This window comes from Mixophyes fleayi, chromosome 2 (genome assembly GCF_038048845.1).
Source record: "Mixophyes fleayi isolate aMixFle1 chromosome 2, aMixFle1.hap1, whole genome shotgun sequence".
In the NCBI taxonomy this organism is placed as follows: domain Eukaryota; kingdom Metazoa; phylum Chordata; class Amphibia; order Anura; family Limnodynastidae; genus Mixophyes; species Mixophyes fleayi.
In genome coordinates this window covers 196,996,178-197,009,804 of record NC_134403.1, presented here as the reverse complement: position 1 = coordinate 197,009,804, position 13,627 = coordinate 196,996,178, and the positions used below count along the sequence as shown (strand labels likewise).

Below are 13,627 nucleotides of genomic sequence, written 5' to 3'. Positions count from 1 at the left end.
TGACATTTACAATCTTCTATGTCGGTGCCTTTACTTTGCTTTCAGTCAATTGTCAGTGACATCTACGTATTCTTCAATGATATCTGTAACAAATCAAACAGAAAATATGTTAAAGCTGCACTGAATTCACAATTTTATAGTAACCAATACAATATGGAGGAGTTAGATGGGTATTTGTAATATATCATTGGGGGTCATTAAGCTGTTGTGATTGATATAATTCCACCTCTATTTTTTCATTTTGGGGGGGGGGGAGGGGGACTATATTATCTATGTAAAAGAACTAATATGTTACCCTAAAAATTATTTGTTTGTTAAACAAAAAATACATGTACATTGTTGTTTCACAAAATTTTGGTATTTTAACTTAATTCAGAAGTGACAAACTATCCTATGCATTCACATCTGGTAATTTCATTACATATGTATGTATATCTCTATTTCTAATACATAAAACTTTACATAATTATTGCCTTCAATCTTTACATGCCTTCAGTGGTGTGTTTCAGGTTCTTTGCTATTAAGGGTAAACTTGACAGTCGCTCTCATTGTAAACACAAAAGAAAAATGTGCATGTGAAAACTGTTTCGGGTATTTTTTAAAAAAATCTTATTTTTAAAAAAAGGAAGGATCAGTCTTGGACTCAAATATAATCATTTATAGATCATCGTCCATTGGTCACATCATACCGCTTCCATTACGGGAACAAAATCATGTAAAAAAAACACAAATATAAAAACCATGAATAAACTGAAACAAACTCACCAAGTAAACTTTTCAGTACGTTCTTGCCGGATGTGGTTCAGAATTTCTTCACATTGTACACTCTTCTCGTGTCTAATGACAAAAAAGATGAACAATATTTTTTAAACCAAGATCTCTGTCTTGTGTATATATATATATATATATATATATATATATATATATATATATATGTATGTATATATATATATATATATGTATGTATATATATATATATATATGTATGTATATATATATATATATATGTATGTATATATATATATATATATATATATATATATATATATATATATATATATGTATATATATATATATATATATATATATATATATATATATATATATATATATATATGCCGACTAGTAGAAAGATAGATATATAAAGACAGAGATATTACTTTAAGCCAAAATACCTTTGCAGTAACAATGTATGATTTCAAGGGGTTGATGATATCTTCTATCTTTCTGTTTATCCTGGGTCTAGTCAGCGATATATCGGGTTTAGCTAAAATGAAAGTAAAAGAACAAACAATTAAGAGGATACATTAACATGAACATTGAAAACATAAACAATGTTTCAATATTTGTCAAGATGTCAAATATTTAATATAATATAATTTCACTTTAGAAAGGAAAAAATAATAATACTTAATATTACTTAAGAAAGGACAAATATTCATGGAACCAGAAACAAAAAAAAAGACACAATACAGTTTATTTAATATTACTTTATTCACAAACAGCCTTCTTCCTCTTCTGACACCGGGTTGATGGTTTTCTCTTCGGCCTCTTCTTCCAGGAATTCTTCTCAGGTATTCTTAATTACACCACGGGGGTGTTCAGGTCCATTGACGTCTTCTGCTGTGGTGTGGGGGGAACCAGTCCAGAAAGATTCCAATCGGGGAAAGAAAGTGAAACATTGCCCTGGCCTCGCCGGGACCCTTAGCTCTTCCAAAATGGTTTGAAAATGCGTTGACACGAAATGTATTGTTTGTTGCTGTTGTTGAACATTCATCTGTGCCATGGACTGATTCATCTGATAATGGAGTGCTGTATTCTGTTCCATTGATAGTGTCATTAGCACTTGAATGGTGTTCTTCAAGCGCAGAGATGCTGCAATATCATCTTGGATTGAGACCATTCGCTCCAATAATAAATTGGTGGCATTACGGGAGCTTCGTACCTCTTCCGCAACAGACGTCAAACGGTCTACCGAATCACCAATTCTACGGACTCTGTCTTCCATATTTCACCGAGATGTTTCCTGCCTTCCTTCCATCTGTCTAGCGAAGTTTGCGATTAAATCAAACCGAGTGCTTTCTTCTGGTAGACTGTGCACCGCTTGTGTTGGAAGACTGGTGCCTGTGGAGGGTAGCTTTGCTTGAGATGGACCTTCACCTTCGGTGGCTGGAACTTGAAGGCTGGTGAAGGTTTCTTGGAACATCTCAAATCTTGTTGCAGCATCTTCGTGGACTGAATTTTCAGCAGGAGAAAATGTCGATGAATCACTATCATGGTCAATTGCTTCTGTACAGACAAACATTAATAAAAAAAAAATATTAACCAATGAAATACTGTTTAAAATTATAAAATTTACTGTCGCATGTATTTATTAAACCATTTCTATAATTCATTTTATATTCACCCGTTTCAGAGACAACAGATGCTATTTCTTCCATTGCATCAGGCAACTGATACATGGTGAGCGGTGTTACAACACCTTGAGGAATGGATTCTAAATCAAACAAAAAATGTAAAACCTATATATATTTTTGGTGTATGTATATATATATATATATATATATATATATATATATATCTCCCACATTTTTAACAAACAATACCTTCTGGACTTCCAGCATACGTGGTTGATGTTCCCCGATCTGGAATTTCTTCAACGTGTCGGTCTTCGGTAAATAATAATAAAGTAGAAAGAGGTTATTTACTTATCATTATCAATATATATATATATATATATGATCTTTCTTGAAAAATAATGGACAAAGTTGTTAAAAAATACTGCATGTTAACAACACCCAAAACAATACAAGCTTAACTACAATTACCTTGATGGACATCTACAATGTGCTCTGACACGTCTTCCTCAGTCACTCTTCTCTTCTTGTGAGCTGTTAATTGTTTGGAAAACAAAAGGAACATATTATTACAATTATTTTAAAATGGATGTGCAATACCTAATTTACAATTGCTTTTTGTCGGCTAGGAGATAAATGCAGATAAACAGTTATTCATCTCAGTTATGTGCTTATAATATTACCATTGCCTCTCTAGGAGACATTTTTTTAAGTACTAATGTAGCCACACAATGTGGTTGATCTACATTAAACTGAAAAATAACGAGAGAGAGAGAAAGAGATGGAAAATATACAATACCTTTTTTAATCGGTTCACCACTTTTTGCAGGAACAGAAGACTTTGTTGAACACCTATCTTGTTCTGTAATAAAAAAAAAATCATTATTGAAATAAGCTTTGCAGTTTTTGGGGCGTATCTTATCCATAACAACAAGTACTTCAAATTTTTACCAGTATTTGAAGACGGTCCTACTACTTCCACTGCGGCTTGATTTTGCAATTGTGATGTCATATTTAATCACAAAAATTAGTTAATAAAGAGAAAAAAAAATAATTAATAAGACTTACTAAAAATATGCCTTGAGAAAAAAATAGCCTTACTGTTCTCCCAACATAAACTACACCCATCTACTACTCTTCTAACACAAATTTCTGCAGTCAGAGGCCAACTGAATACAATCCTCTCCCGCAGAGCTGCAAATACACTTAAAAAATTAAACCAGCAATGCTATGATAAAACTGACAAAGCAGACTCTATACTAGCTAACAAACTTCGACAGAGGAAAGCTAAAGGACTGATCACAAAACTTAAAAAAACATCTAACTCTCAGCCGGTGTATGACCTTGTGCAAATCGCCCAAGAATTTCACCATTATTATAAAGCACTGTACAATCTCCACGGTGCCACATCCTCTGCCGACTCTCTTGACGAGAAGATCACATCCTTTATATCATCTCTTTCATTGCCGAATCTCTCAGACAGTGACCTCGCCTTCTTAAACGCTGATATCACTCAGACAGAGACAATCTCAGCGATTAAGATGATGAAATCATCTTCTACCCCGGGCCCTGACGGACTTACCCCACAATATTACAAAAAATTTGCTAAAGTTCTTGCCCCTTACATGACAGACTTTTTTAATAAAGTATTAACAGGTTCCCCGTTTAACGAAGCGATAACCTTGGCCACCATCGTTGTTATACCAAAACCAGACAAAGATCCCACCTTGTGCTACAGCTATAGACCAATATCGCTACTGAATGTAGATCTTATTATATACGCAAAAATTTTAGCTAATCGGTTGAATGTCCTCCTTCCTTCCCTGATCCACCCATATCAGGTCGGGTTTATACCAGGCCGCCAAGCCATAGATAACACTAGACGAGCTATTGACCTCATACACTCTATTAATGCCACTAAACACCCATCACTGATTATGGCGCTTGACGCTGAAAAAGCATTTGACCGAATTTCTTGGCCCTTCATGTCTAGGATCTTGAGGTCAATGGGCTTTTTTGGTAAATTTCTAGACGGGCTACTAGCTCTATACCAATCACCCAGGGCAACGGTGGTGGCCAATGGGGTCTCGTCCTCCCCCTTTTCAATTTCCAACGGGACAAGGCAAGGTTGCCCCCTCTCACCTTTAATCTTTGCCCTTCTAATTGAACCATTAGCTGCAAAGATTCGATCTAATAAGGCTATTCATGGAATTAAAGCAAGGAAATCTGAACACAAAATATCATTGTATGCTGACGATGTTCTCCTCACTCTCTCGGACACAGCAGTCTCTCTACCCCCCCTTCTTGCAGATATCAACACTTACAGCTCCATCTCAGGATACAAAATAAATCCCCAAAAAACAGAAATTTTTGATTTCTTTCTGACAGATAAAACTAGATCTTCCCTCTCTCAGCAATTCCCCTTCAAATGGCATAAAAAAAAGATTAAATATTTAGGCATTCACGTCACTAAGCAATATAACCAACTTTTTCAAGCTAATTACCCAAAATTACTCTCCCAGATTAAATCTGATCTTGAAGCTTGGAACCAACACTTTATCTCATGGATAGGACGCATCAATTCAATCAAAATGAACATCATGCCTAGATTACTATATCTATATCAAGCCTTACCAATACGCATTCCCCCATATGTTTTCAAATTTCTACAACACTACACATCGCAGTTTATATGGGGCAAAAAACGCCCAAGAGTCCGCCTTCTCGTCCTGCAGAGGTCGGCGCGGGGTGGTGGCTTAGGGGTACCCAATTTTAGGCAGTATTATTTAGCAGCGCAACTTGCCCAATGCGTGTTATAAAACTCTCCTAATTCCTCCAGGGTCTGGGTCTCGATCGAAGCAGAAAGCTTGGGTTTCTCTTCTGCATCCTCTCTCCTATGGCTCCCTCGCACCAGTCGTCCACAATCCATTTCTCATCACCCAATTGTAGCCCACTCGTTATCTCTTTGGGATCGAGCAAACATGAAATTTAACCTTGCTCCTACTCCCAGCCCGATCATTCCAATCTTTGATAACCCCAAATTTCCACCAGGGTGTATAACTTCATCTCTTGAACACTGGAAACGAAAAGACATACGCTACCTCAATGATATCACCAAAGACATCTCATTTCCCTCATTTGATGAATTAAAAACAAAACTTAATACCCCAAACACATATTTTTTCCAATTAAGAAATTTTCACTCTACCAATAAATTAACTCTAGGTCGTAGACCGTTGACCTTTTTCGAAGCGCTTTCGCTCCGGCGATCTTCTACCAAAGGTCTCATTTCCTTACTATACTGGGAATTCAAAGTCCCTGATTCGGAGGACCGAGATTCTCATGAGAGGGCTTGGGAGAGAGACCTGGGGGAAACACTAGACAATGAAGACTGGGAGGAAATTAGAACTAACACAGCCTCCAGATCAATTTGTGTTAAACTGAAAGAAAATGCTTATAAACTACTTTATCGTTGGTATCTGGTTCCAACCAAACTACAAAAAATCTTCCCAGATTCATCTAGCACATGTTGGAGAGGTTGTGGCGCAGAAGGGTCCTTCCTCCATATCTGGTGGCAGTGTCCTAAACTTGCCCCATTTTGGACGGAACTTCGGGACTTTGCCTCACAGCTACTGCAGCTTGACATCCCGTTTTCTCCCAGGTTTTTCCTTCTCCCTCTCGGGATCCCATCGGCCACCAAACATCAAATGAAAATGTTTCGCCATGTAGTCTCTGCTGCCCTATGCCAGATTGCTACGGACTGGAAGCAGCCCAATGCTCCAACTCTACAGACCATTATCGGCAAGATTTGGTATGTTTATCAAATGGAATACATGACATGCATAATCCGTAATACCTCTAAATCATTCATTAAGGTTTGGGCGCCGTGGACCTCATACTTCCAAATCCAAACCCCTTTTGTCATTTGATTCTACAGCATCACTCCATCTGGATCCTTTTTTCCCTTCCCTATTCCATCCCTCCCATCTCTTCATTTTCTTTCTCTTTTTCCATATTCTACTACACTCCTTCCTCTCTCTTATACTTAGGCGGTCCGCTACGCCACCCCCCCCTCCTTACTCTCCTCAGTCTTACTTCTCTTTCTAAAATTATATTTCCCTTGAAAAATTGGGTCAACATCCTTACTAATGCTCTCTTCTAATAAGACGCTGTATGTTTTATTGCATATGTATTCTTCAGATGTTTATAACACAGTCCTGTACAGAATGTTACTTTTGGTTGACCCTTGCAAAAAATAAAATCTTTAAAAAAAAAATAAGACTTACTAAAATGATAGTTCAATATACATAGCCAAATATCCAACCATAAACATTACATTTTTAAACATAATCAAAAGTTCCTGTTTGATATCTACATTTACAGCCATATTATTTGATGTTTACATCAATATAAATGTATGTTAATTTGTTGAACTTTAAAAAAAAGAGTAGATAAATTGAATTTCAGACATTTAAACCAACCAAGATTCAAAATATTCAAAGAACATTTCCATCAGTGGAACAAATTTTATGAACCAAGATATTCATACAATATTGATTACAATATACATAAGAGATCTACACAAACGTACTTCTTGCACATTGTTATCTATATAAATCATACATCTACAGTGATATATATATATATATATATATATATATATATATATTATATATATATATCTCACTGAAGAGCAAATATATGTTTCACTATTTTACAGATTATTAATAAGTCACATTTACAGCAATTGGTTTACAAGCTAAAAAAGTTTATTATGGTGGCCAGGAGGTTTTTGCGGTATTGTGTTGATTAACACATTTGAATGTTTAATAACTGTTGATTTATGAAAACTAAAATTGTGCTAATGCACTTTAGGTGAACTATGTAAAAGGTGGCTGTACCTATTGTTGTGTGAATTTTCCTTTATGCTTTGAAAAGCAGTTGTTTCACACGGAAAAAAAATGCACAAATATATGTTAGGCTAACTGTGGCCAGGAGTATTCTTTTTTTTCAAACATTGTACATATCTTTGAAAAAAACTTAAGAAAAATATAGATGTGAATACTATTGCATTAGTTTAAAAATTGAATCGTTAGCTGACTTACATTTGTACAGCAAACTTTGTTATTTAAATTGGCTAATCCATAAATGACTAATGTGTATAATGTGCATATATTCTTGTCCTTCTGTCCTCGAGAAGAACCCAAATCTAAAATAAATATAAAACAGACATTAGACAAAGACTTTACCTACTAACTATTTTGTAAATGAAAGTCAAGTGAAAATAAAAACATAATTAACTTTGGTTTTCTTTACTATTAATAATATTTAAATACATTTTTGGCATTTTAGTTTTTAAATTACCTCCAGATTTAGCTTTTCTCTTCCCAGCTACTGCTTCCCTTGCATCTCTTCTGGGGCGTGCTGGATTTTCTTCTTCTGTTTTAAATGAAAGTACATTTTTAGTAATCATATAAGTAAATCATGTCAAAATTTTTAAAGACTTGTTAAATTTAATATACCTGTCACGGTTCCGTGTCACAATTCTGCGTCAGGAGTGGTAAGGAACGGTAACCAGCCTGGAACTAATACAACTCCCAGTAAGGAGCGGAGTCTAACAAGGGAGAGGTATTCGCCAGGGACCAGCTGCAAAGCGGTTTGGACTTAGCTGCAGCCCCTTGCAGGTCGCGGCCCCTACTGGAAGCGACCAGTTGATATATGAGAGATATAAGCCACAAGACTATCAGGTTACTCACAAATAGCAGAGATGAGTTACGGGATGTTGCCAGCAGATAAGGAGGACCCGAGAATTGCAGTAGAGTGTCAGATCTGCGGACGACTGTTTACCACTGCAGTGGCGGCAAGAATTCTATACAGCAGTCAGCAGGATCCACGGATGGTGATGATGAATTGTAGGATGTAACCGGCAGGTTATGCAGAGACACGAAAAAGTGCTGTAGAGTGTCAGCTCTGCGGACGACTGTTTACCACTGGAGTGGCGGCAGGAATTATATGCAGCAGTCGGCAGAATACACAAATGATGGGACAGCAGTACAGCCAGTAGATAGTCAGCTCTTTGGACGAGAAGCAGACTTGGAGCCAGGAACCCATGGAAGGTACATGAAGATCAGGCACTGAGGACAAGGAGGAGGTGTCTTTTAAACTTTGGAGCCAAAACTCCTAACCAATAGGAAGAGGGACAGCATAATTGACAGATCGATTCTGCGCATGCGCAGACCCGGAAAGATGGCGGCGCCCAGCACGGACCGCGTGGACGGCATGAGAAGGTAAGTAAGCCGGGGATCGGGTATATGACCCGATTCCCTGGTGCGTGATAATACCTTGTGGCTGGAAAGTGGAGGGTTCCAGGGTGTCCACTGTCCTTTCCACTCCTTGCACATGATCAGCCCTGAAAATCTGACGCATTTTCTCCTCCCACGGTTTTAATTTGATACGCAGTACGTTGCCACCACCTGTGCCCCTGGCATGTTTTGCAAGTGTTGTCATATTTGTTTTGGTGGTGCGCTTACAGTCCCAAAAGCGCTTCTGGCAAACTTCAACAGTTCTGGGGCGAATTCCAACAGATGACACTTCAGAGGCTATCTAGCTCCAAATCTTGGATTTCAGTTTTGAGCGTTTGCACCCTTCAGTGTTTCATAGTGCTGCATTACCCGACCAACAAGGTCCTCATTCTCCTCCTCTGTGAAGCGCCTGGACCTTAATGCTGCTGTCCTTTCATCATCATCTTCCTCAATGTGATCTTCCTGATGTGCCTGCTGTCTGCTTGTAGATGGTCGAACGCTGCTCACAAATTGCTGTCTTCTTCGCTCTTCTCAGCGCTGTGCACGGTCTCTGCCCATTCCTCTCCACTACTACCAATTTCCTCTTGGCTGTCCTGTTGAAAAAGAGAATCCATATGCTTCCTAGACATGGCTCCTCTTTAAAATTTGACTGATATTAAAAAAGGGAACTAGCTTAAAAATAAAATAACTACCTAAATACACTAATTAATTTATTAATTATGTATTATTTTAATCTAAATACCTATCCTATACTACTATGAAAAAATTATTTGCCTGTAGGTTAAAAAATATATTGTATTAACTAATCTGCAATATAAAAACAGATACTATAATACAATGGTACAAAATCCTAGCCTAGGCTACAATGGTACAATTCTTTACAACTAGGTTAATAAGTATTTTACCTATATGCAATATAAATTTCTATCCTATATAGTAAAATTTAAATAAATGATCTTGAAGTAGGTTAAGAAACAATATATTACCTAATCTGCAATGTAAAAGGAGATACTATACTGCAATAGTACTAAATCAAATACTACAATGGGACAAATTTTTAGAACTAGGTTAATAAATATATTACTTTGACCTATATAAAATGCTATCCTATACTCCAATTTAAATAAATTATTTGGCACGAGATTAACAAATATATTATATTACCTAATCTGCATTTTTTTAAAAAAAAAAATACTATACTACAATAAATGGAAAAATGATTTTGCACTAGGTTATAAGAAATACTTGGCCTATCGGAAGTGTAAAAAAAAAAAAAGGCTAATTTGCACAGTTTAGAAAAATACAAGAACAAATACAAATTTGTGGGATACGTATGTGGTTGTGTGACTCCAGCCAAAAAAACACCAATGAGGTATACAAATATATATATTTGTATGTATGTATGTATGTATGTATGTATATGTGTATGTATGTATGTGGGGTGTTATGAGTTAGTAAAAGTGGGTACGCCTGTATGTATGTATGTACTAATGTCTATTGTAGTGTATTATATTAATAAAAATTAATTATAAATAATAGTAGTATGTAGTGTGTAGTGTACTGTATGCCAATACAATGAAACCCAGAAAACTCACAAAGCCAGATGCAATGCAGAAAAGTCAAAGCCAGATATGCAGTCACCAAACCAGCCAATAGCTATAAGCAAATGACAAATTGCTGGTGGCAGCATTAATTTTTATGGTCAAGATGACCACATTAAACCCTCCCCCCCACTCCCATTAAAAAAAACTCGCTCTGTTAGCGCGCGAGGGCGGGTGCCCAAGATTTCAAATTGAAGGCCTGAAGATCGTAATGTAAATGAACCCTTTTACTGGACTGAGATAATATTAACAAGGGATTAGTGCAGGGACAGTTAGGGAGCAGAGACTGAATTACAGATATGAGAAACTGTGCAGACTACCTCATTATCTTCTCAGTCACATATAAGAGAAATTCACAAACCTGTGTTGTGAGGAGCCTACGATATTGCAGTGACTATATGGTTATGTCTAAGGGACAGATGATGAAATCCAAAGTGTAAACATATGTCTATTTATGCTGCTGAACTTATTTCATGTTAATTGTTTGATATTAGTTATATTTGTTATATGATTGCAGTTTAAAGGTACCTCCTAGTAGTAGAATAATAGAGAAGATAGAATATATATGTATGGTAATATATGTATTATATAGTACTATTTATCGATTATATATAACTGTTTGTTTAAACAATTTATATTTTTGATTTAAAATAATCGGAAAATCCCTTTAGAAGCTCATTCCACACTAATAATTGTGCCAGTGTGGCTTCTAAAGTCATGTGTGATATTATTCATTTGTGTGTGCATTTGGTCCAGTGAAGGGGGGCGGAGGGTTCCTTGGTCTCCCTCTGGTGTTGCTACAACCAGGACACTACCCAAAGAAGACCCTTCGGTAATCAGATCAAGTTGGAGGCACTGTGCAATCTGGAATACAAGTTACTGAATTCATTTGCAGACCGCACACACAAATTGATATATACTCCCTAACAGGAAAAAGAGGTGTTACAAAGTATTTGTGTGCTACATGAAAAAAAAGCCAGTATTTAACTTATGTGCAAAATAATAAACTAATATGCACCCCTTGCATTGTAACATGGTTTTGTCCAGGAGAAAATAACTAATTTTTTTGCCTTACTTTTCTTAATGAATTAGGCCCAATGTGTTTATAAACTTGGTAGGGTACTTGAAGATCACAACATAAGTGCAGACCTGGTTGATCATTCTTTGGTCATTTTTGAACTGACTCAACATTACATCATGTGTGACTAAGCAAACACTCGTGAGTGATCAAAATCTATGTAGATCAGATTCAAATGCTTATTAACAGAAAATATGCTATACAATCTGCTTTGGAGTATGGGGTGTTATGAACATTTGTGGAAAGGGAGCTAAAATGGCAGTGCACATGCTGGGAAAGGCAATTCAAAATCCTGCTTATTATCAGTTTTAGACCACCTTTTTAATGAGTTAAAACCTTTCCTTTTTCTCAATGTTACGAGCCGCGGCGGGGGCAGGCACCGCCACGACTCACTCCCCTCTGTCCCTGGCATCCCGGATGTCTCCATGACCATCGGGTCGTCACTTCCGGTTCTCAGGCAGACCGTTGCTAGCGCCGTTGCGAGCTGTCAGTTTTTCACGCCCCGGCAACACAGAGCAGCCGGGCGTGTGCACCAAGACTGTTACTAAGCCTGTGGGCTATTAGCACTTATTAAATTCATTAAGCCACACAAGGGGCTTATTATGCCATTTAATTCTCTGCTCCTGATTGGCTGTCTTAAGTATTTAAGGCAGGGAAGGCTTAGCCTCCCTGACGGTTATATCGTGGATACTGTCTGTTGCTGACTTGACCCTGTCCTGTTCCTGTTTGTCCCAGTGTTCTTGTGGATACTGTCACTCACCGGACCGTGAGTGCCTCTTCACTGGTGCGTGGCTCTCCAGTATTCCTGCCAGCACCTATCCTGAACCGTGGCCGCCCGCCATCCTTCTGGTCTGCGCATGCGCAGTTCCTAAGAACTCTTCTGACCTTTGCTTTTAGTAAATTGGTTGATCAGGCAACGCTCCCTATTTAAAGCACCTGTGTTCATTACCTAGTTGCCTGATCTTGGAGTCTCATTCCCTGTGAGTCTCTGAAGGTGTTCCTGTGTACTTCTCCGTGTCTTCAGCTTCCTGCTGATTCCTGCTCAACTCATTGCCGGTTTCCAGACCGCTTCAAGTCTCCTGTGTTCTACTATGTCTTCAGTTCCCTGCTGATTCCTGCCGGTTTCCAGACCGCTACAAGTCTCCCGTGTTCTACTATGTCTTCAGTTCCCTGCTGATTCCTGCTCTAATCATCTGCGGCTTCCAGTCCGCTATTACCTCCAGTGTTCTACTCGTGTTCGCTATCTCCAGTGATTCCTGCATTGCTCATCGTTGTTCTACCCGTGTCAAGTTCTCTGCCTGTGTGCTGACCCGGACCCTGATTACCTCTACCACTCACCTGTGGTTTCTTTACTCGTGCTGGCTCGTGGACAGCCTGCTCAACTGTTCCTGTATCCTCTCGTGGACAGCCTGCTCAACTGAACCGCGGTATGCTTACTTTCTATTGACTGTATTCGTTTACTGCATATCCGCTTGGACTGTTCTCCACTTACCCACGGAATCCTCTATCTCCCTGAGACTGTGTTATTACTCCGCATATCTGCTGGGAAGTTTACCTCTTTGTTCAGTCGTGAGATACATATGCTAATTGACCTTCTGCTATTAGCCTGGATTCCAGTAGTGAATTTGTCTCTGTCAAGCAGCGCCTGCCACACCAACATAGACTTGTGCATATTGTTTGGGATCAAGTTCCTTGTGCTCTCAGTGTCTACATTCTATGTTTACACTCATCGACACCTGTACCTATCCCCACCTATAGCAGTGGTACAACTTGCTGTACGCAGACCACTGACTCCCAGTTACCTACCTGCACCAGTAACAAGTCCTCTCACTATAAGCAGTGGTACAACTTGCTGTATGCAGACCACTGACTTCCCCGTTACCTACCTGCACCAGTAACAAGTCCTCTCACTATAAGCAGTGGTACAACTTGCTGTACGCAGACCACTGACTTCCCCGTTACCTACCTGCACCAGTAACAAGTCCTCTCACTATAAGCAGTGGTACAACTTGCTGTACGCAGACCACTGACTTCCCCGTTACCTACCTGCACCTGGAACAAGTCCTCTCACTACAAGCAGTGGTACAACTTGCTGTCCGCAGACCACTGACTTCCCCGTTACCTTCCTGCACTTCTTCACGTCCATCAAGATCCTCGTGTTCATATCTACCTAATCATTAACCAGATTGCTGCTAGTCATTGACTTTTCTATTCGCATGCTCTCACCATCTGCTGAGTCATATGTTCCGCTAGTCTCCCTGCTACCAGAGGACCACTGTTTAACCCACA

The 13,627-nt window shown here is 38.3% G+C and overlaps 1 long non-coding RNA gene across 1 annotated transcript; it reads right to left on the bottom strand.

Moving 5' to 3' along the window:
* Window positions 1–1,180: 1,180 nt before the first annotated feature.
* Window positions 1,181–2,481, bottom strand: LOC142140279 (uncharacterized). The gene is made up of 3 exons (XR_012688371.1): window positions 2,408–2,481; window positions 1,491–2,289; window positions 1,181–1,267 (listed from the first exon to the last, which is right to left on the bottom strand). It is a non-coding gene; the product is annotated as an uncharacterized LOC142140279 (long non-coding RNA).
* Between the last annotated feature and the right edge of the window lie 11,146 nt (window positions 2,482–13,627).